Raw genomic sequence first — 20,709 nt, 5'->3', positions numbered from 1 at the left:
TGAGCTGAAGGCAATCGGGAAACGCAGACGGGAGGTCCCTCTGCCTGAAGGAGACCAGCTCCCTGTGAGGGTTCCACCGCTGCAACCTCCGCTAACGGACCTGAGACACGGGCGGGCCGGCCCCTCCGACACACCCCCTCTCTTTGCTTTGTCAGTTCCTGAAGTGCATCCTTCCTTATCAAATGGCACAAATCCCCCAAGCCTAGCCACTTCTCTGAGGGTTTACCTTCTGTGAAGCCGCCACCCCCAGGCACGTAAGTACAGTGCTTGTCTCATGCTCAGTCATATATGACTCTGTGCAATCCCATGGACTGTAGCCTGCCAGGCTCCTCTGTCCATGGGATTCTCCAGCGAGAACACTGGAGTGGGTTGCCGTTTCCTCCTCCAGGGGATCTTCCTGACCCAGGAATCAAGCCCACGCCTTCTGCTTGGCAGGCAGATTCTTCACCATCTGAGCCACCAGGGAAGCCCTGAGGGGCATAAAACCAACATCAAATAAGTGTGTATTCTTTCCTCCGGAGACTGTCTGCGCTCAGATTACATCACAGACCCAGCAGAGGTCCCAAGACAGCTGAGAAAATCCTCCCTGCGACACACGGCTTCAGGAGGGGCATCTCCCAGAGGGCTCTCAAGGGGGTGGCCGGCGCAGGGGGATGGGCTGTCCCCTGGGCCCTGGCAGCCATGAGTGACAGGTGGGACCCAGGAGAGAGAACAGGACCACCCTGACGGGGGCCGACCCCGGGGGCACACCCCCCAGGCACACAGGCAGCCAAGGCAGGCACCCCAGGCCCCATCCATCCCGGCCTGAGCACACCCCGCTGTTCAGGCTGGCCTGCATCGGAGGCCTAAGTCCCTGCGATCCATCTGCAGGGGGAAGCACCTTGATATCAGGTGCTAGTGGGTGCCCGGGAGGGGAGGGAGGAAAGCTATGAAATTAATGCCGACCAGAAAAATACATTTTATTGTATCTTTTGAGAATGAAACGAGCACTGTAGTTGCGTGGAAAGCCCTAGAACCGTTCAGAGGAGTGCGAGAGGGCGGGGCCTGGCTGCCCACCTCCCCCTTCTCTGGATGCACTTGCGCTGCGGGGCCCTCACGCCCGATGCCGTCCGCCCGCCCACCCCAGCTCCTTCATGCGCGCCATGACACGGGGTGTGGTTGGGGCCCCTGTTCAGTGTGGGGAGGATGAGCAGGTCCCCTGTGATGCTTGTATATCTTGACCAAGGACCCACTGGGAGATGAAGCAGAGGTCGCTCAAGGTGACGCCTGGTCAGATTTGCATCATTTTGTTCAGGACCATTGCATCGACCTTCATATCAGAACCAGTCAGAACATGCACGCCCTTGTGGGGGCTCATCACCAGCTTTCTTAAAGGGCTTGGGCGTCTTCTAGGAACGGGGTCTCTCTGGGAGTTTTCTCCTGGGACAAGGCAGGGGAGTAGGGTACAGGCATTTCAGTGTCGATTTAGGGGAAAAGTGGAAAGTTTTGAACACAGTTCCAAAAATCTGGTGGACCCTGTTTTACAAGGATCCCAGTTGGTGATGGGGGTGACCCGGAGTCGGGTTAAGCGCATATTTCTCGCTTGATTCCTGGCTTCATTTGCACAGTGGCACCTGAACTTGAGAGAGAACAGGCGAAGAGAAATCGGGCCCTTAGCGGAGACTCTTAAGAGAAACCAGGAAGCCCAAGAATGCAGCCCTCCCTCCAGCTTGTAGGTGACAGCACCCCTGGTCAGTTTCATCTTCTCTCTAGTCTAAATCCCCAGAGCACGCCTGTTAACTTTATGAGTGGGACAGGAGACAAAGGCAGCAGGACGCTCCTTAAGCTCTTGGAGGAGAGTCGCCGCAGGTCCAAGGGGCAGCCCCAGACAGGGCAGCATCTGCAAGGAGAGCAGAGGTCCTGAGCAGGACCCCAGCCCACCCCTTCTCTCCCCATCCCTGTGCTGGAAGGACTCCCACTGATGGGCTCAAATGCTGGGTCTCCTGCGGCCCCTCCTCCCTGCTCCCTGCTGAGGGCCTGCCCGCCCTCTCACAGCTGGTCAGGGGTCTGCGGGCCTCAGGGAGCCCCAAACCATCACCCACCCTGTGCCCCTGCCTCCGGTGAGCGGCCTGCAGACCCTGGCTCCTCCCCCTCACCGGGCCTCCCCTGAGTCCCCTTCCCCCTTCCCCCATCCCCCTCCACCTGCACACCCCACTCTTCCCCTCCAACCTCCCCACACCCCCACACTGCCACCACCTCACATGGGCAGGGGCGCAGGGCAGGGGCAGGTGCCCACTGAGCCCCATTTCAGGATGGGTGAGTGAGCCGTCACCTCCTGTCTATACTCGCTCCGGCAGTCCCGGGAGCCCAAGCTTTGAGGGCGTCTGCACCCACATGGGGTGCTCCCTCGGCCGGAAGCCCGGCCGGAACGTGGGGGCACCTGGGACCCACCTGGAGGAGAGGCTTCTTGGAGCAGCTGGAATGTTGAAGGCCAGCCCCGGGTGCAGACGCCGGGCAGAGCCGTGGCCGCGCGGGGAGGAGGCCGGGCTCTGTGGGCCACACGGTGGCCCTGTGGGCCGGGTTTCCAGGGATTCCAGGGGGAACCTCAGGGAGGCCGGGGAGGTCTCCTCCTCAGAGCTGATTTCAAGCTGGGGTCAGGGAGCAAATGCGAAGCCCCAACACGGGAGGAAAACAAAAAGTCAAGGAGTGAGAGCCGGGGTGAAGGCGGAAGCTCTGTTTTAATTCTTACACACGAGGGCTTCCTGGGGACTCAGCTGGTAAAGAATCCGCCTGCAAAGCAGGAGACCTGGGTTCCGTCCCTGGGCTGGGAAGATCCCCCAGAGAAGGGAAAGGCCACCCACTCCAGGATTCTACTCTGGAGAACCCCATGGACTGTCCATGCGGTCTCGAAGAGTCGGACACGACTGAGCGACTTTCACGTCATTTCCAGCACCTCCTTGAAAAACAACCGTGCCGTGTGTTCAAGCACCAAAAAGGTGCCCTGACGCCTCCTTCAGAGAAGCCGCAAGTTAGAAAAGGTGCCCTGACGCCTCCTTCAGAGAAGCCGCAAGTTAGAAAAGGTGCCCTGACGCATCCTTCAGAGAAGCCGCAAGTTAGAAAAGGTGCCCTGACGCATCCTTCAGAGAAGCCGCAAGTTAGAAAAGGTGCCCTGACGCCTCCTTCAGAGAAGCCGCAAGTTAGAAAAGGTGCCCTGACGCATCCTTCAGAGAAGCCGCAAGTTAGAAAAGGTGCCCTGACGCCTCCTTCAGAGAAGCCGCAAGTTAGAAAAGGTGCCCTGACGCCTCCTTCAGAGAGAGCCGCAAGTTACTCACAGTAGGAACAGTGTGAGCCTTCCTGAAGACTTTATTTAAAACGTCCTTTAAAGAGTGAGCGTGGTTCCTGGTACCGTTCTGGGGGTGAGGGGTGAGCAACAGTCTCCTTTCCTATTTCAGCACATTCCTGCCCCCACCCCGAGGCACCGTGCAGGCCTTGTTTCAACAGAACCGGCGTCCTCTGAATCAGGCCGGGCCTGAACCCCTCGGGCCGGGCTACGGCCTCAGAGAAGCCCTGACCTCCGCGTCCTGGGATCGGCATCCCCAGGTGGTCCCTCTGAGGGTCTAGGAGGCCCAGGGCTCCTCGGGGTCTTACTGGTGACCACGTTTGTTCCCTCCTCTCGATGACTCGCCTGGGCTGCCCCCACAGCTCCTGTGACACATTCTGAGGTTGACAAGCCGCGTTCCTGAACCACAAGTGAGTCAGCGTTGCCCCCGGGAGCCGGGCCCTCCCGCGGGTGCTGAGTCACAGTCTGCATTCCAGCGTGCCCCCTGCTGCCTCCAGGCCTGAGGACCCTGCAAGGACCAGGCTGGACCGCGCCCCGCAGGCTCAGGGCTCACGTCCCTCCCTGGGATCTGTGGCCATGTTGCCATCTTGGCCAGTAGGTGGGGGGCTCCCCTTGCACAGGGACCCACGCCCACCAACCCCTTGCCCCCCCTGGGTGTCTGGCAGAGGTGTGAGTTCACAGCTGCCACAGAGCAAGACCCGCCGGGGGCCCAGAGTCCTGGCGCCCCTTTCCCAACCTCAGCACCTCGGAGGGCCTGCCCACGTCCTCAGAGAGTCTGCTTCCAGGCCTCAGGGGCTTGGGGAGCTCATCCGGGCTGGTTGGCTTCTCAGAGGGCGTTCCCATGTCCTCAGAGGGAGTGACTCTCCAGGCAGTAATGAGGGTTCCCAGCAGGGCTTACAGACGGTCGTGGGGGTCTAGGAGGAGCCTGGGCGCTGAGAACCAGTGCGGACCCCAGGAACTCCCCTGCTGGACGCTCCTGGAGGCTTCCCCAAGGGCTGCCAGCCGCTGGCCCTCCACTCCGCACGTGAAAACCTCCTACTCAGTCTTCACAGGACCTGTCCGACAGGCTGAATGGTGTGTCCCTTCCAAGTTCGGCGCTGAAGTCGCGGGCTCCTGTGAACACGTGCGTCTAGGAGGTGGGGTCTTCGCAGAGTAAGTTGGGGCGTCAGAGCGAACGTGGACAGAGCAGGGCTGGTGTCCTCACGGGAAGGACAGCTCATGAAGAGAAAGAGCCACCTGGACTCTGAGGGTGCCCGGGAGGGAGGCTTTGATCGGGGCCTCCCGTGTTCCCAGAGGGGCTCGGGCCGCCCACCCCGTGACCTGGGGCTTCAGGCCCTCTGAGCCGGGAGTCCGCAGACGTGTGAGGGTCCAGGCCCATCTGCAGATCCCGTTCCAGCCGCATGATGACCTCTGACCAGCATGCGCTGCTGCTGCCCGGCCAGACCGGACTCCCTCCCTGAGGCTCGGCCGCTGCGCCTCTGGGTGAAGTCCCAGGTGGGGTTCTAAGGCTGCCGTCCCCGTGGTCCGGGTCCCAGGGCTCATCCTCTGGGTCTAACCACTGGCGAAACGGGGGAGCCCAGAAGAGGAGCACCCCCGGTGACTGCCAGCCTGAGGTGGTCCCAGCAGAGTGGGGGCAACCAGGGGCTGCAGCTCCCCCGAGCCTGGCAGTCATTCCAGCCTGGAGAGAAGCCGCCCCATTCTGGGCAGGGGTGGGTGCCCCCCACAGTCTGGGAAGAGGCCGCCCCATTCCGGGCAGGGATGGGTGCCCCCACGGCCTGGGGCCCCATTCCGGGCAGGGCTGGGTGCCCCTGCGGCCTGGGTCTGGCCCCCCACAGCCTGGGTCTGGCCCCCAGCGGCCGGCTCGCAGCGTCGCTCCCCGCCCGGGGCGGCGCAGGCCTCGCCGTGGACTTCCCGCTGGTATGGTGTCCCCTCCTATCTGGTTTCCCCAGATGGCTTCTCTGAGGTCAGGAATCTCCCCAAGCAGAAAGCAGAACTGTTTTCCAACAGACTTGAGAACTATGAAAAGAATATGCAAACACCCATAGAAGGGTGACTAAATTTAACTACATCTGAGAATCAAAAAACACTGGCAGGATGAAAGGGATGAGGATCAAGACGAAAGGCAAGTGAGACAGAGCAGCGTCGGGAGCACGCTGGAAGGACCCGTGTCAGTCACATCTGTTTTTTCAAAACCCCTACAGCTCAACAAGAAAAAGGCAAAAACTCAAGAGATGCAAAGGCGTAATTCAAAGACAGGAAATGCAAGTGGGCAAAAGCACGTGACTCACTGACGGCAGTGAGGAGGCGCCGTGTGGTGGGCGGGCGCCCGCCAGGGGCACGTCCGTGGCCAGCAGGTTCCCGGGAGCCTGCACTCGCCCCGCTGCTGCTTCCCTTCTGGAGGACCCAGCCCTGCCCAGCCTCTCCCAGCCCCTGGAAGCCCCTCGGAGCCCCCAGCACGGCCCTGGGCTCCTGCAGCCGTGCAGGACACACACGGCCCAGGAGTGCGTCCCCGAGGTGGGGGAGGCCTGGAACTTTCTCTGCAAAGGGCGCTGGGCAGCCCCGTCCGGGAGGCACTGCTGGTATTCCTGTGTCTCAGGGAGTGCGGGAGTGCGGGAGTGCGGGGCCCCCTGGGATGCACGGAAGCTGCTGAACGTCTACACAGGTGTAGGTATTCCGCCCCCAGGAAGGTCTCGGCCTGCAGAGGGGTCCCGGGCTCGAGGGCTGCTGACGGCTCCCACGTCTGGGGCACAGGGTGTCTGCCCTCGGGGACCCTCTTACCCGCACGGCCCCCACACGCAGTGCAGGGACAGGCTTCTGGTCTGGGGCAACGGCCTGAGAGAGCTCCCCTGGGCCCACCTGCTGGCCGCAAGGCAAGGAGAAAGGGCCCCAAAGATCCACTTCCAGGTTCTAGGGAGAGCGAGACCTTCACTCAATGGGTCTTCACCCGACAGATGGGGTGTGCCCGCTGTCCTCGGGGCAACATGACCTTCGACCCTGATTGACCTCCCGCTCCAGAGGCAGCAGACCCGGCTGGGCCCCAGCAGCTCGGGACGACCACCCCCCGCCCCACCGGAGACCTCTGATCAGGCGAGGAGGCAGGGGTCCTTCAAGAGAGGCTTGCGTCCTGCATCCCGGGGCCGGGTGACCATCTGCGGTGACAACCCTCCAGGGGCCTGTGTCTCCACATCACTATTGGACATGGTGGCCTCCCCCAGGGCCCATGGCTGCTGGGGCAGCAGGAGGTGAGAGAGGCGCTGGCCTGAGTCACGGTCGAGCCCGGCCCGCGAGCCGCCTCTCAGAGGGGCCGGCAGGTGCATGAGCAGAGAGTGCAGCCCAGGGGCCCAGGCCAGTCCCACGGGGGGCCGTGGGAGTCAGGAACCACTTCCAGGGGGGCAGGGGCCTCAGGGAGTGGCGTGCTGGGGGCTCCAGGCGGAGGGCCATGGGGGCTGAACGTCCCCAGAGGGCTGAGAGCAGAATCCGCAGAGGCCCCTGCCGAGCACTTGCAGGGCTCCGGCCGGCATGCGCTCCATCGCAAACTCCCTCCCGCTCTCAGGGCCTCGAGCAGCCCCGCCACCTCCATTGTCTCAGGGCCCCCGGAGAAGCAGCCTGAGTAGAACGTGTCCACCTGCTGAGGCCGATCGTCAAGGACCACCTCGTGCCGTCGCGGGGGCTGGCCCATCCCCGGGTCTGCAGGGGCATCCTGGACCCAGGAGAGGAGTGCTGTGGTTCTGCCTGTGAACCAGCAGGCTCAAGACCTGGGAAGACCTCAGGCTGCAGTGCCACCCCACGGCCAGAAAAGAGCAGAGGCCCAGCTCAGACGGTCAGCTGAGGGCGGTGGTCCACCCAGCACTGCAGCTGATTGGCCAAGGCCCACAGCTCGGGGCAGGCGGTCGGCTTTCCTGTCCACTCACTCAAATCCTCCTGTCATCCCGACTGAAGCATGTTCGGCCAAGCGTCTGGGCTTTCCAGGTGGCGCTAGTGGTAAAGAACCCACCTGCCGATGCAGAGACATAAGAACCTCAGTTTCGATTCCTAGGTTGGGAAGATGCCCTGGAGGAAGGCATGGCAACAGCCCACTCCAGTATCCTTGCCTGGAGAACCCCATGGACAGAGGAGCCTGGCAGGCTACAGTCCATGGGGCTGCAGCGTCGGACAGGACTATAAGCACACACACTCAGGCCCTGCGCACGCCAGGACCCAGCCAAGCTGACACATAAAATCCAACGTCTTAGGGGCTTCTGTTTTCCTTTTTTAGTACAGATTTCTAAACGGCCTTACTAAGAAAGGACCTTTTTCTCCACTAACATAGAAATTGCTTCCTTTGTGGCTCAGCTGGTAAAGAATCCGCCTGCAATGCAGGAGACCTGGGTTTGATCCCTGGGTTGGGAACATCCCCTGGGGAAGGGAAAGGCTACCCACTCCAGTATTCTGGCCTGGAGAATTCCATGGACTGTATAGTCCACGAGGTCACAAAGAGTTGGACATGACTGAGCGACTTTTGATGTAGAAGTTGCCCCCCGAGTGGAGTCACTTATGAGTCTGGGGATGTCCCCACTCTCAGCTGACCCCTCACGAAGCGTGAATACCAAGCAGGAAGCACGTGGCCACCCTCCCGATGTGAAGTGGCGGGGAGCGCGGGGAGCCTCCTGAGGCTGACTCGGGTCAGGGGGCGGCTCCAGCGGAGGCATCGGAGGCCGGAGCCCGAGGGGAAGGACTTTGACCCACTGAGGTGCAGGCCGCTTGGCTGATTCAGCTGTTTGTTGTTAAACCCTAAGAAGTTCCTTCTTCACGCTGTGATTTCCTGGGTCACTTCCTTCCGCTCTCACGGTTGTCGTGTTACAAGAGGCTGGGTTTGTTTGCCTGGTACCATCATTTTATAAGTGAGGAAAGTAAAATGAAGTAAGAACAATTAACCCAAGTGATACTGTTCGTAACTGACGTGAGCGGTCCTGATATGGGGTGCCATTCCACTGAAGTGCCACAGTAAACGTGGCAGGGAAATCGGGCCGCCCCGGAGAGACCCGGCGGCCGGGGCAGTCTCGCAGCCCGGCCCTCCTCTGTCCCGGCCACGCCCATCCTGGAGCCACCTTCAGAGCCGGCCTGAGCAGAGGCGCTGAGTCTGACCTCCAGGGGTCAACGACCAGAATTCAGAGCTCAGTGATCACGGGGCCGCGGGAACAGGGGACACGCAGGCTTACCCTTCCAACTTTCTGCCAGCATGTGCTTTGTCCACACAGAGTCCACAGGAGAGGAGGAGGGCAGTCAGAGCGATCGGCCAGCGTGGCCAGGACGCAGAGGGGCCAAAACCAGGAAACCAACAGACCACAGGCAGAGCAGAGCCACTGGGGGAGTGAGAAGCAGCGGGGCGGGGGTCACCAGGGGGCCTCAAGGATCAGGAAACACCGACTCGGGGACACTCCACCTGAGACGCTAGGGACAGGGGCCCGTGGGGTGGAGGCGTGGACCCCGAACGGCAGAGCCTGGCCGTGGGTGACACGGGGCTGAGCCGGTGGCAGTTAAGATGCTCTGCGCTCAGGACTGCGGTGGGCCCTCGGGAAGGAACATCTCAGGCTGGGGGAGTGTGACCCCTGTGCCCCTCCCTGGGGGCCTGGTGGGGCAGACACGCAGGAGGGAGCAGCCAGCACTCCAGGGCTGAGCCTCGGGGCCCCTCCTGCCGGGGGTCCTGGGAGCCATCCCAGGAGCCAACTTTGGGGCCCCAGGAATCTCACGAAGGCCCCCCACATGCGTCACGAAGAGCAGACAGAGTTAGAAAAGCTCCCCTTCCTGGGGGGCTGCTGCTAGGCTCCCCAGGCCCCCCTCCCCGCAGAAGGGCCCGGAGCTGAGAGTCTGCACAACAGCTTGTGCAAAAGTCATGCCTTCTCTCAGGGCTGCGGCCAAAACACAGGGGGAAACCTGCCCGCCTCTAGTCAGCCCAGAGGGGCGTGCCGGGTCTTCTCTTGACCATAGATTCTGCCACGAGAGCCCCCAAGGGGCCCAATGACCTTTCCCCCCAGGAAGGTCACCACGCAGCCCCTCGGTGTCCCAGGGCAGGCCGCAGGGCTCCAGGCACGCTCCCCACGGCCGCGAGGAGAGGAGAACTTCAGAGCTGCAGGCACAGTCTCCCTCTGTTTTGCAGGAAAGGAATTGGGAGAGGCCCTGGGGTCGCAGCAGCCCAGCCCTGACTCTGCAGCAAGGTCAGGTGTGCTGTGGGCCCAGCGCCCACCTCTGACAAGTCACAGATCTTCACAGAACATGCGTGTATGAGTATGTGTGTGCGTGTGTATATGTGTGCGCGCACGTGCACTCCTGGGGTGCCCTCTGGACAATGACCAGTGTTCCATCTCTACAAACTTATTTCAACATTCCTGATTGAATCCTCCCTTGAACCAATTTTTGATACTTAGTTCTTTGATGCTTTGGTGGCTCAGAAGATAAAGAATCTGCCTGACGATGTGGGAGACCCAAGTTCGATCCTGGGTTGGGAAGGTCCCCTGGAGGAGGAATGGCAACCCACTCCAGTGTTCTTGCCTGGAGAATCCCATGGACAGAGGAACCTGGCGGGCTGCAGTCCACAGGGTCACAAGCAGGTGGACACGACTGAATGAGTGGCACTTGGTTTCCTTGATGCTTTCTGCTTTCAATGTGCCTTTTACTGCACACATTTGTGGGCAGATTAGAAATAAAACAGGGCAGTGGCCTGTCCCCCTTAGTCAGGGAGGCGGCGGGGGCTTCTGCACACAAGGACAGAAACGTGCCTTCTGTACCAAGACTCACCACCTCCACGCCACCACCAACCCCCACCGACCCAGCCGCCCTCCAGGGAGCAGGAGTGGGGGGTCCCTCCCCAGAGCAGACCACGCAGAGCTGAGGTGAGGTCCTTTCCAAGCCCACCTGCCATCCAGGCCTCTCCCTGCTCCAGAGTGACCCCGAGCCTACCGCCCCATCCAGAGGGGGCTCGATGGGAAGAAAGCTCCCCCAGACTCGAGACTCTCACGCCGAGCAGGAGGTAGAGCGGGGGAGGGGTGAGACAGCCCCTTGGGACGGTGGGGGCTTTAGTGGCTGTCAAACGGAGAAGGGGCGCACAGGTGCTCAGTGGGTGGGGCCAGGCTCTGCCAAACGCACCCAAAATGCAGAAGGGCTGAGAGGTCTCCCCTCCGGGAGCCCCGGGTCTGAGTCTTCTCCTGCCTCATCCTCAGGAAATCCTCTCACTCCGGGCTGCCCCCTCGGGGAGCTGAGACTCCGAGAAGGGACAGAAAGATGGTGAGGTGCACGTGGACTCAGCGTCAGGAGTCCCAAGTGTGTGCGCTCAGCTCACTACCCCCGTGAGGACCTTGAGCTGCTTCCTGCTGAGAGGCCAGACACAGCGGGCATGCCCCAGCGCGGAGGAGTCCCCACGAACCTCGCAGATGCAGGTGCCGCCTGGACACTACCGCCGGCCCCGCCTTCCACTGATGCGAGCTTAACCTGCCTCCTGACGCCAGAGGGGTGCCGGGCCGCTCCCTTCCATCACTTGTACCTGAAGGGCCACAAGCAGCCATCTGCCCCCAGGAGACATGACCTCTCTGGGTCGGCCCCCGCCTCCCTGGACTCCTGCCGGATGGAGGGAGGTGTCCGTACGCCCTGGCGTCCCTGGGCCTGGAGCAGCAGACGGTGCCCATTGGAGACGTGTGCGCCCACACAGTGCCCCCTCAGTCCTGCCCCCCGCCCCCAGGTGAGCCCTTGAAGCCCCCCACCTTGTCACGTGCAAAGGACCAGCCCCCATTTGGAGGCAGACACAGGCACTGCCTGTCACCACGGTTACTCAGACACCACGTGGGGCAGCCTACTCACGGGGCTATGGGCCAAAAAGGGTAAAAAAGGAAAAAAAAATAAAGAGGCTGCCAGCTAGGAGTCGGACGTGATTTTTATTGACTTTCTCTCCGCTCACTGTTGTCTCCAGGAGACAGCGTGACAGGCCCGAGTTCTCAGGAGCTGTGGGCTTCTCCTTTGACAGCTGGTAACTCAGTGGCTGCTCTGAGTCTGCGAACGTCAGAGCAGCAGCCACGTCTCATGACACAAGGTGCCCACCCGGGAACCGTCACCCGACACCCGGAGTGCTGGAGCCGCCCTCCGTGGGTGAAGTAGCTGGGGGCAGAGCTGGGGAAGCCGCGTTTCTGCTCTTCCTGGCGTCCTGGTCGGGGGATGGACTTGTCCTAAGGGAGGACCCACCTCGTAGCCAGCTGCCCCTCCAGGAAGGGAGAGAGATCATTCCTGGAGGAAATGAGGACCAGCACAGAGGGGGTGTCAGCCCCCACCATTCAGCACAGCGTGCGATCACCAGGGGTTTCAGCCTGATGAGGAGCCGCTCAGCCCTGACCTGGGCGCCCTTCTCTCCAGGCTCTGTGCTGACTCAGAGCACCCACCCCTCACGCTCAAGGCTGGTGAGCTCTGGGGCGGAGGATCCACCAACAGAGGAAGCAAAGCTAGTCTCCCCCTCGAAGTCGGGAGCTGCCTATGAGCTAGGGGGACCTGCCACCCACCATGCGGGAAGGTGCTTCCTGGGATGCCAGACGTTCGTGCAGAACCCAAGACGGCTGGGCAAGAGGGGCCACCCCGTGTCTCTGAGAACATCCGGAGCCCTGGGGGTCAGCACTGGGCTCTGGGCTCGGCCCCTGCCTTCCAGGGCTCCCACATCCCTCCAGTCTGCTCGTTTCCATCACGACCTCTGTGCTGTTGGCCCCAGGGATCCGCAGAGCAGAACTCTCTACCTCTCTCCTTCAGACAGCAGCCTATCCTGCCAGGAAATATTGCATCACGCTGGGTTAGGTCTTCTGACAAAGTCTCAAAAAGCCACTACGGGGCTCCGGATCTCTCTAAACACTTGAGTTACTTAGAAAAATCAAAAGTGTGTGAAGAGCAAGCTGCAGGCAGGGTTGGAGCACCAGGGCACAGAGGCCATCTCGTGTCCTACAGAGAGAATGATGAAGCTTTTTAACATAACACGAAAAACCTGATGCTTTCCTGATGGCCTGGATATTTCTAGCCGGAAATGCACGCTTGGTCTCAGACCAGCCACCTGGTACAGTTGTGTGTGTATTAAGTTGAGCTTTCTCGACGCTTCGAATGGAGTGGGAGGAAGTCAGGGTGCTGTGAGCGGGCCCATACGCCATCCTGTCCCAGACACAGCTGTCCTCTGGGCACTCCAGAACGTGACCCCGGCCAAATCCACGCAGCGTCCCCAGCAAAGACAAGGCTTCGGAACCGTCCAGCCTGTGTCCGCCCTTGCGGAAAACTGTCCATGAGTCAGTACCTCCGGGGCCCCACCCAGGGCTCTTGGCTGGGACGTGCCCGCGAAGATCTTCTAAGATGCGGTATCCCCCCTTTGTTAGATGCGTGGACTGGAGGGACATCCCCGGGAAGTCCGGCGGGGTCACACGGGTTTGATCCCTGGTGGATCCTGGCGCCCCCTGTGTCTCCCTGAGCCCTCGTGGGGGGTCCCCGGCTCCAGGCCCCGCCCCACTCTGCCTTCCCAGCTCTTTTCCACAGGCCCCCCCCACAGCCACTGACCCCACGACCGCTGCACTGTCCAGCCTCCTCCGGGCACCGGCCTGGGAGGCCTGGGAGGGCAGCGTACCTTCCAGGGCTGCGGAGTCAGAGGACCCACTGTGGGACGCACCGGCGTGGCTGTGGGACAGGGTCTGGGATGTGGGGGTCAGCCCCCCAGTGGGCGGGGCTGCAAGGCCTGAATACGGGGGTGGGGGTCAATGGAGCCCACCATGGAGGTCTTGCCATGTGGGTCTATTTCAGGGAGCTCAAGATCAGACAGAACTCCTCTCCAGGGACAGTGTTTACAGAAGCTCTGCTCCTGAGGGATCGGGGGCATCCCTGGGGGCTGGGGGGGATTGTCCGTGCCCTGAACTGGCCGACCCTGCGGGTCCACAGACACAGGTGAAAGCCCAGCTGAATACTCACCGTCCCTGCACGTTACTGGCCGTGAGTGAGTTACATGTCGGTAAGACATGGTAATCAGAGCCATGGCCTGAACGCCCAGGACAGGGGCACTGAGGCTGGCAGCCTCACAAGGACCCTGGGCTTCCTGGCCTTGGGGAGTGAGGAGGGTCTGTCCACACCAGTGGAGAGACTGGATGCCAGGCCGTGAGCTCAGGGCCCTCCTGCAGGCGGCACCTGGGGGCCACGTAGGGAGGCCCTGAGACCCAAAGATGCCGGCCAGACGCCCGACCCCCACCCCAGACCTGATCCAGAACCACCCAGAACCTTCCGGAACTCCAGACCCCAAATCCGTCATTGGTTTGTAAAGCCTGGGGTTTGGGGGTCTCCAGGGGCTCAGCCCCACCTTCCTGGCCCCTTCTTCCTCCAACTGACACAGTCGGTAGGAATCCAGCGTGAACACAGCAAGGCCATCCCTGGGCCTTCAGACAGGTGGCCAGGGACAGGACCTCATCCTGAGAGAGGGGAGGCCTCGGGGGTCACAGAGGGTGCCCAGCTGCCTCATGACTTCCCATCGCTTCTCCCACCTCACCCCAGATCCATGAGCTCACCCCAGGAGACTGAGCGTGGGGCTGCAGGGCAGGGCGAGAAAGCATGGGTCACGGGGACGGGGAGGCCTCCGAGCCCAGAGCAGAGGGGTCAGAGGGTGGGCAGTGGGGCTGCAGCCGCCTACATGAGCCTGCGGTTCTGAGGGTCCCGGCAGTCGGCGAGTCCCATGTGGGATGTGGTCCCATGTCCACATGTTGAAGGGCTCCGGGTCAGCTTGGGGGGTGGGGTGGTGGAGAGCGTGGGGCTCCCTCTGCCCAGAGGAGGCAGCCATCCTGAGCTGTCACCTCTCTGATGCCGGGCAGGCTCCCCGAAGGGTGGGGGTCTGGGTGTCCTGCGGCCGCGCGGTGGCTCAGAGACCGGCTCTCCCCTGGTGCTGGAGGCAGGGGTCTGCGTGGAGGCCCCACTGCCTCCGCGGCCCGGCTTCACCCCCGCCACCGGCCGCCGTGGCTCTGGTCCTTGCCTGTGGCTTCACGTGGTCCCCACTTGTGTCGCTAATCCCTCCTGTCTCCCTCCTGAGGACACCAGCCCCGCGCTCAGGGCTGACCAGTTAATCCGGGATAATCTCCTCATCCAGGGTCTTTACCTTGGTCGCATCTGCTGAGTCACAGTCCTGCTATTTGAGGAAAGGTCACATTCATGGCTTCCGGGGACCGGGGCGTGGACTCGGTGGGCTGGCGGCTCCCGGCCATGAACCATGGGGAGACAGCTCTGCCCAGCGTCAGGAGCCCTCAGGGCTGCCGGGGGGACTCCAGGTGGCCTCCAACTCCCCAGGGAGGCTGGAGGGCGAGGTCCAGATCATGGGCTCCAAGGGGAGGTGGAGGACGGAGCCCAGCCAAGGGGCAGGCCTGGAACCAGCAGGGACGGGGGTTCCGCCTCAGCCCCTGGACCCTGGGGGCCCCCAGTGACCCAACCGCCCTCCCTGGAATGAGTTCTACTCCACATCTAGTCCTTGGCTGTGTGTCGAGGGCTGGGGGCCTGATTCCTGGAAGCCCTTAGCTGTGTGGACCCTTCATGACAAGAGGCCCGGTGGGGCTCCCTGACCGCACCATGTGGAGCCCAGGTTAGGGCCAGGCTGTGGGTGACAGCACCCACTCAGGGTAAGGAATAAAAGTCCGAGGCCATGGAGACACAGGGGTCCTCTCCGGGGTCCCCAGCCCTGCAGCGGGAAGAAGGCAGCCAGAGAGGGGAAGGCCCGAGGAGCTGACCTGCCCCCACCAGGCCCGTCCCTGGGCGGCAGAGCTTCACCCTCTGCCAGAGCTCCTGTCTGCTGACCGCTGACCACAGGAATCTGAGTGGTGGCGTCCAGGAACCTCGGGGCCACCAGGATGAGCTACACTGGTTTCTGAGGGGGTTGCCTGCACCATGAGCCCCCAGGGTCGTGTTCTCCAAAAAGCAAGAAGGGTTTCAGATGCAGGAAAGCCACGTGACAACCTGGTCCTAGCTCCAGCTTCAGGCACCCTTGGAGACAAGGAGAAATTCACCGGTGGGGTCGGTTAATCTTTGAAACATGTTCTCACCCGTGGGTCCTGGGTCCCGCATTTCAGGCAACACGTTTACTTTATTATGAGAGCCTTAGAGCACACCTTCCCTCTCATTGCCCCTGGGCACTGCCACCTGCGGCCTCGGAAGCAGGAGGAACCTTGTGACGAGGGTGTGTCAGGAGCCTGGAAGGTGACAAGGGACATGTGGGCGCCAGCCACTGGAGGAGCCCTCAGGACGCTCCTTCCCAGAAGGAACTCTCACTTCCGTCAAACGCACTTGGCCCTTTATTTATAAAACAGGAGTGGCTCTTCAACTTCGAGTCTGAATTTTTTCCCCATATATTAGCAAAACACAACAGAAAGATTAAGTCCCAAAACACAGAGATGCTTAACTAACCAGAGGGCGAGCCCACGTTCGCATGTGGACACGTTGGGTGACGTGCCAATTCTATACTGTGATCCTAATCAAAGTTTCAACACAGTCAGGCCCCACTCACATAGAAGAGCCAACGACAGAAGTGGCGCAGAAGCACTCGAAGTGCTTCCGCTTGGAAGGAAGGAACATTACGAAAGCGTGTGGTAGCAGCTCAGGCCAAACCAAACATCCAGGAAGCAGGTCGCCTGCGGGCCAGGCTGTCCTGTGCGGTGGCTTCCAGACCCGCGGAGAAAAGGCCACTCACGTGGTCAAGAATATTTGGAAAAATGACTCTTCCTTTCGGGGAAAAAAGCATAAAAATTGTGTCCCAAAGACAAATGTCGAAAACCTTAAGATGTGAAGGTTGGAAAACTTAAGTGTATCAGAAGCAAAGATAAAGCAGTGGGTTTACGACCTTTGAGAGTTAGGACCGTCTTCTATCAGACACTAAAAACAGACGCATAGCAAATAGGACGCCTGATAAAGTGGACCGCCCCAAAGTCCGGGGCTTCTCAGTTACACGGCAGACTAAGTACACAGACCAGGGAGTCTGGGGACATAAAGAACAATGAGACTCATGACCCAGAAACTGTAAAAGCTCGGACAATACAAAAGGAACAGACAGCAGGAAGACAGGCCAGAAGCAGACTCTCAGACGAGGAAACCATGGTGTAAGAGCTGAGAAAACGCTCAGACTCCCCAGTGAACACCGCACAAATGAAGGCCACACCTGCCCCGGCCCAGGCTGCAGTCATGGGGTCTTTTCTAGGTGGCGGGGGCGCGGGGGGTGTCTGCGGCTGACCCCAGGCATCCAGCGTCACGCCCCTTGCTGCTCCCGTGGAGTCCCCGACACCGAGCTGGGGCCTGGCCTCCTGGGACGGGCCATCTCCCACCTCCCCTGCGCCGGTGTGGCCACGAGGCCGGTCGTGGCTTGTGAGCCAAGGGGAGGCTGTGCACCCCCAGGCTGGTGGCATGGGGGGAGTCTGTACCCACATCTTCCTTGTAATTGGTTGGTTTCTTGGGGGGATAGGCAGGCTGGAGCCTGACCTAAAAGTGGACCCACTGGTTGATGACGGTGGAGCCATGGAAACAGGGGCACAGGTCCCCACCTGACCACGAGCCTGCACAGCAGCCGCGCCAGCCCCGTCCACCCGGACTTTGATTTTACAGCCCCTCTCTTTGTGGCTTTCCGCCCACAGCCACTGAGGCAAAGCCTCACTGTGGGAAGTGTACATTTGTCCCCCAGTGGAAGCCCACACACACTTTCCTCTATGGTCCTTGGAAGGTCCCATGTGGAACCATCCCTGAAAATAGCCCCTCGGGGAGACAGCCAGGCTAACCACAGTCCAAAGACCACACTCAGTTAGGAGACGGCGCTGGCTGACGGGTGCGGGAGCTGATGATTGGCAGCACAGCCGTAAGGCTGAGGCCGCAGTCAGGGTGAGTGTGGGACACTGGGTCGGTGTGATCCTAAAGGGTCACGGGGGTGTTGATGCTGCCTATGGAGCAGGGCCCCGCGTGGGGTCCCTGGACGGACCAGCTCGTGTCAGCCCAGGCAAGGAGCCAGGAGGAGGGCCCGCTCCCACCCAGGAGGCCTCCGCAGAGATGCGGGGAGCCAGCCACTTCAGGAATCCCGCCTCCCGGCTGCGACGGGCGAGTTTCGAATCTGGGTGCCTTGGGGCGTCGCCCCGGCCGCCTTCCACGTGGAGGGTGAGTGCGCAGGTGGGTTTCAGCTGCCCCTTTTGCTTCCGTCTCTCGCTCCCGGCAGCAGTGATGGTCAGGACGCAGTGTCCATCTCCTCATTGGAGCAGAGAAGGCCGGTTCCCTGCTGCACTCCTACAGGGATTTCAAGGCCGGAAAACCTGATCATTTCATTAAACTGACACAAGAGAGTTCACGAATTCAAACAGGCTCATCTGCTCCACAGAGCGACTCACTGATGGTCCTTAAATTATAAGGAGCTCAGTGGCCAGAGCCACCCCGCCAATGGGTCAGGGCCCGAGGCTGGCCAGCGCTGGGCCGGCTGGTCACCACCATCGCCAGGGGGCCACACCCCCCGGGACTCGGCGGGGGCGGGTCAGACCCTGCCTCGCTGGCCGAAGCCTGGACCGTCGGTGTCATGGAGCCAGACCGCGTCTGGTGGGAGACCCAGGCCAGCGTGGAGGCAGGAGCAGGTTTTGAGGGAGAAGGTTGCTCACAGTGACCGAAGGTGCCCGAGTACCCAGGGACAGCTGGAGCAAAGCTGCCCGGAGGGTGCCCGTGGCCACAGGTCACAGGACAGGCTTCTGGAAGACACATGTTTGCTCTTGCTGAGCGGTGGACACAAGCAGGCACACCAACCGTTTCACTGAACTGTTGTCACTAAAACAGCAACCATTCTCTTCATTTAGCACTTGGTTCCTCCTTTCCCCCCAGCCGGGGTGTCGGCAGGACGCTCTCCTCCCACCGGTGCAGGACAGCAGCCGGGGTGGGGGGGGGGGTCTGTGTGGCCCCCCGGGACCGCTCCCACACCGCTTGGTCCTGCCTGCCCGCCCAGTGTGTCTAGTTATGACCAGAACTGAAGCCAAGGATGGCAGTCTCCCTCACGTCGTGCCCACCCCGCCTGGACTTCTGCCCCACACCACCCGGGGACGCCGTTCGGTCCTCACGTCTCAGCGGAGGCTGTAGGAGAAAGGGGCCCGGAAGGAGAGGAGTGTTTAAAAGTAAGAAGCTTTTTAAGGAGTTTTAGGCCTAGTCGGACACGACTGAGCGACTTCACTTTCACTTTTCACTTTCATGCATTGGAGAAGGAAATGGCAACCCACTCCAGTGTTCTTGCCTGGAGAATCCAAGGGACAAGGGAGCCTGGTGGGCTGCCGTCTATGGAGTCGCACAGAGTCGGACACGACTGAAGCGACTTAGCAGCAGCAGCAGCAGCAGCAGGCCATTTACATTTTGAAGGAAATGAGGGTGAAGCTGCCAAAATTCCCAGAGGCTGGCCTGGGCCGGGCACCGCAGGCCAGCCTCACACCCTTGCCCAGTCCCCGGGAATGGGGTGCCCTGGGCCTCACACCTCACCCACTCCCCGGGGATGGGGGGTCCTGGGCCGGGCACCGCAGGCCAGCTTCACACCCTTGCCCGCTCCCTGGGGATGGGGGGTCCTGGGCTGGGCACCGCAGGCCAGCCTCACACCCTCGCCCACTCCCCAGAGACGGGGTGCCCTGGGCCTCACACCTCACCCGCTCCCCGGGGATGGGGGGTCCTGGGCCAGGCACCACAGGCCAGCTTCACACCCTCACTCGCTCCCTGGGGATGGGGGGTCCTGGGCCAGGCACCTCAGGCCAGCTTCACACCCTCGCCCACTCCCCAGAGACGGGGTGCCCTGGGCCTCACACCTCACCCGCTCCCCGGGGATGGGGAGTCCTGGGCCTCACACCTCACTCGCTCCCCGGGGATAGGGGGTCCTGGGCCAGGCACCACAGGCCAGCTTCACACCTTTGCCCGCTCCCTGGGGATGGGGGGTCCTGGGCTGGGCACCGCAGGCCAGCCTCACACCCTCGCCCGCTCCCCGGAGACGGGGTGCCCTGGGCATCACACCTCACCCGCTCCCCGGGGATAGGGGGTCCTGGGCCAGGCACCACAGGCCAGCCTCACAGCCTCGCCTGCTCCCCGGAGACAGGGTGCCCTGGGCCTCACACCTCACCCGCTCCCCAGGGATGGGGAGTCCTGGGCCTCACACCTCACCTGCTCCCCGGGGATAGGGGGTCCTGGGCCAGGCACCGCAGGCCAGCCTCACACCCTCGCCCACTCCCCAGAGACGGGGTGCCCTGGGCCTCACACCTCACCCGCTCCCCGGGGATGGGGGGTCCTGGGCCAGGCACCACAGGCCAGCTTCACACCCTCACTCGCTCCCTGGGGATGGGGGGTCCTGGGCCAGGCACCTCAGGCCAGCTTCACACCCTCGCCCCCTCCCCGGGGATGGGGAGATGCCGTCCCGGCTGTCGCATAGCAGAAGTTGTCTGCCAGCCATGACCTCATCAACCATCTGCCCTTGACACGTGAGGAAAACTCCGAGCCAAGAGAAAACATTGATTCGTCACTTAGCAAATAAGGCCATCGATTGAAACAGGTCTGCCCTCATTGGGAGCCCTTTGAAAGGACAGCAGTTTAAAGTCCTGGTTGGTTGTGAAATGCTTGTTGAGGCCGTATGCATGTATCTAAGTGTTACTGTTTATACAGCATCATTATCTCTTAAAGACAACATATGACACGTGACAGCCAAATAGTATTTAATCCGGTACATCCTGCGGCCGTGCCAGCATAACCAGAGCCCGAACCAGCAGGCTCGCAGGTCCCACCGTCCGGCCGCCCCCAGCCCCTCCAGCCCCTGTCCCCGCCAACGCCGCACAGCTCTGCCCAGCTTGTCCAGCTGGCTCAGCCGAGCCAGGACGCAGGCTGGCGTGGGCTCCCAACACCGCGCTCCTGAGACCCGTCCCGCTCGAGCGCGTCCCGGGTCCTCTATCCGTCTTGCTGTGCTCACCCACCACTGATTTCCGTCCGCTGTGCTGTTAACGGGCAGTGGCGCTGTGTCCAGTCTGGGGCTGTGGATGCTAACGCCAGTGTGGTCTGTTGGGTACACGCCTTGGAGGGCATCACGGGCCACTGTGTGCTCCTGAGCAAAGCCGCAGCAGGGATTCACAGTCTTCCAGCTGCAGCTGCTCCACCCTGGGACCATCGCTTACAGTTCTGCTTTTCCATTTCAGCCATCCTTGTGTGGAGCAGAAATCTTGAATCCTGGTGTAAGTGAAAGGGCCCCGCATGTTTGTTCTGGAGGCCCAGTTTGTCCTGTTGGCCTGGTTTTCTTTCTAGAGTCCCACACTGTGTCACCTACTGCAACTTTAAGCCGCCTGGGACTTCCCTGGTGGCCCAGTGGCTAAGACTCCAACCTTCCAAAGCAAAGAGCCCGGGATTGACTCCTG

The 20,709-nt window shown here is 61.6% G+C and overlaps 1 long non-coding RNA gene across 3 annotated transcripts; it reads left to right on the top strand.

Moving 5' to 3' along the window:
* Nucleotides 1-5,183: 5,183 nt before the first annotated feature.
* Nucleotides 5,184-8,232, top strand: LOC147350027 (uncharacterized). Of its 3 annotated transcripts, none has more exons than XR_015149135.1 (3): nt 5,184-5,833; nt 6,271-6,561; nt 6,873-8,232. It is a non-coding gene; the product is annotated as an uncharacterized LOC147350027 (long non-coding RNA). The 3 variants fall into 3 exon arrangements; XR_015149134.1 differs by having other exon boundaries at nt 5,184-5,983; XR_015149133.1 differs by having other exon boundaries at nt 5,184-6,561.
* Nucleotides 8,233-20,709: the final 12,477 nt, after the last annotated feature.

The sequence above is a fragment of the Bos grunniens genome, chromosome 20, assembly GCF_055505025.1.
Source record: "Bos grunniens cultivar Pamir isolate PY7600 chromosome 20, Bosgru_T2T1.0, whole genome shotgun sequence".
Lineage (NCBI taxonomy): Eukaryota > Metazoa > Chordata > Mammalia > Artiodactyla > Bovidae > Bos > Bos grunniens.
This window is presented reverse-complemented; position numbering and strand designations above follow the sequence as displayed.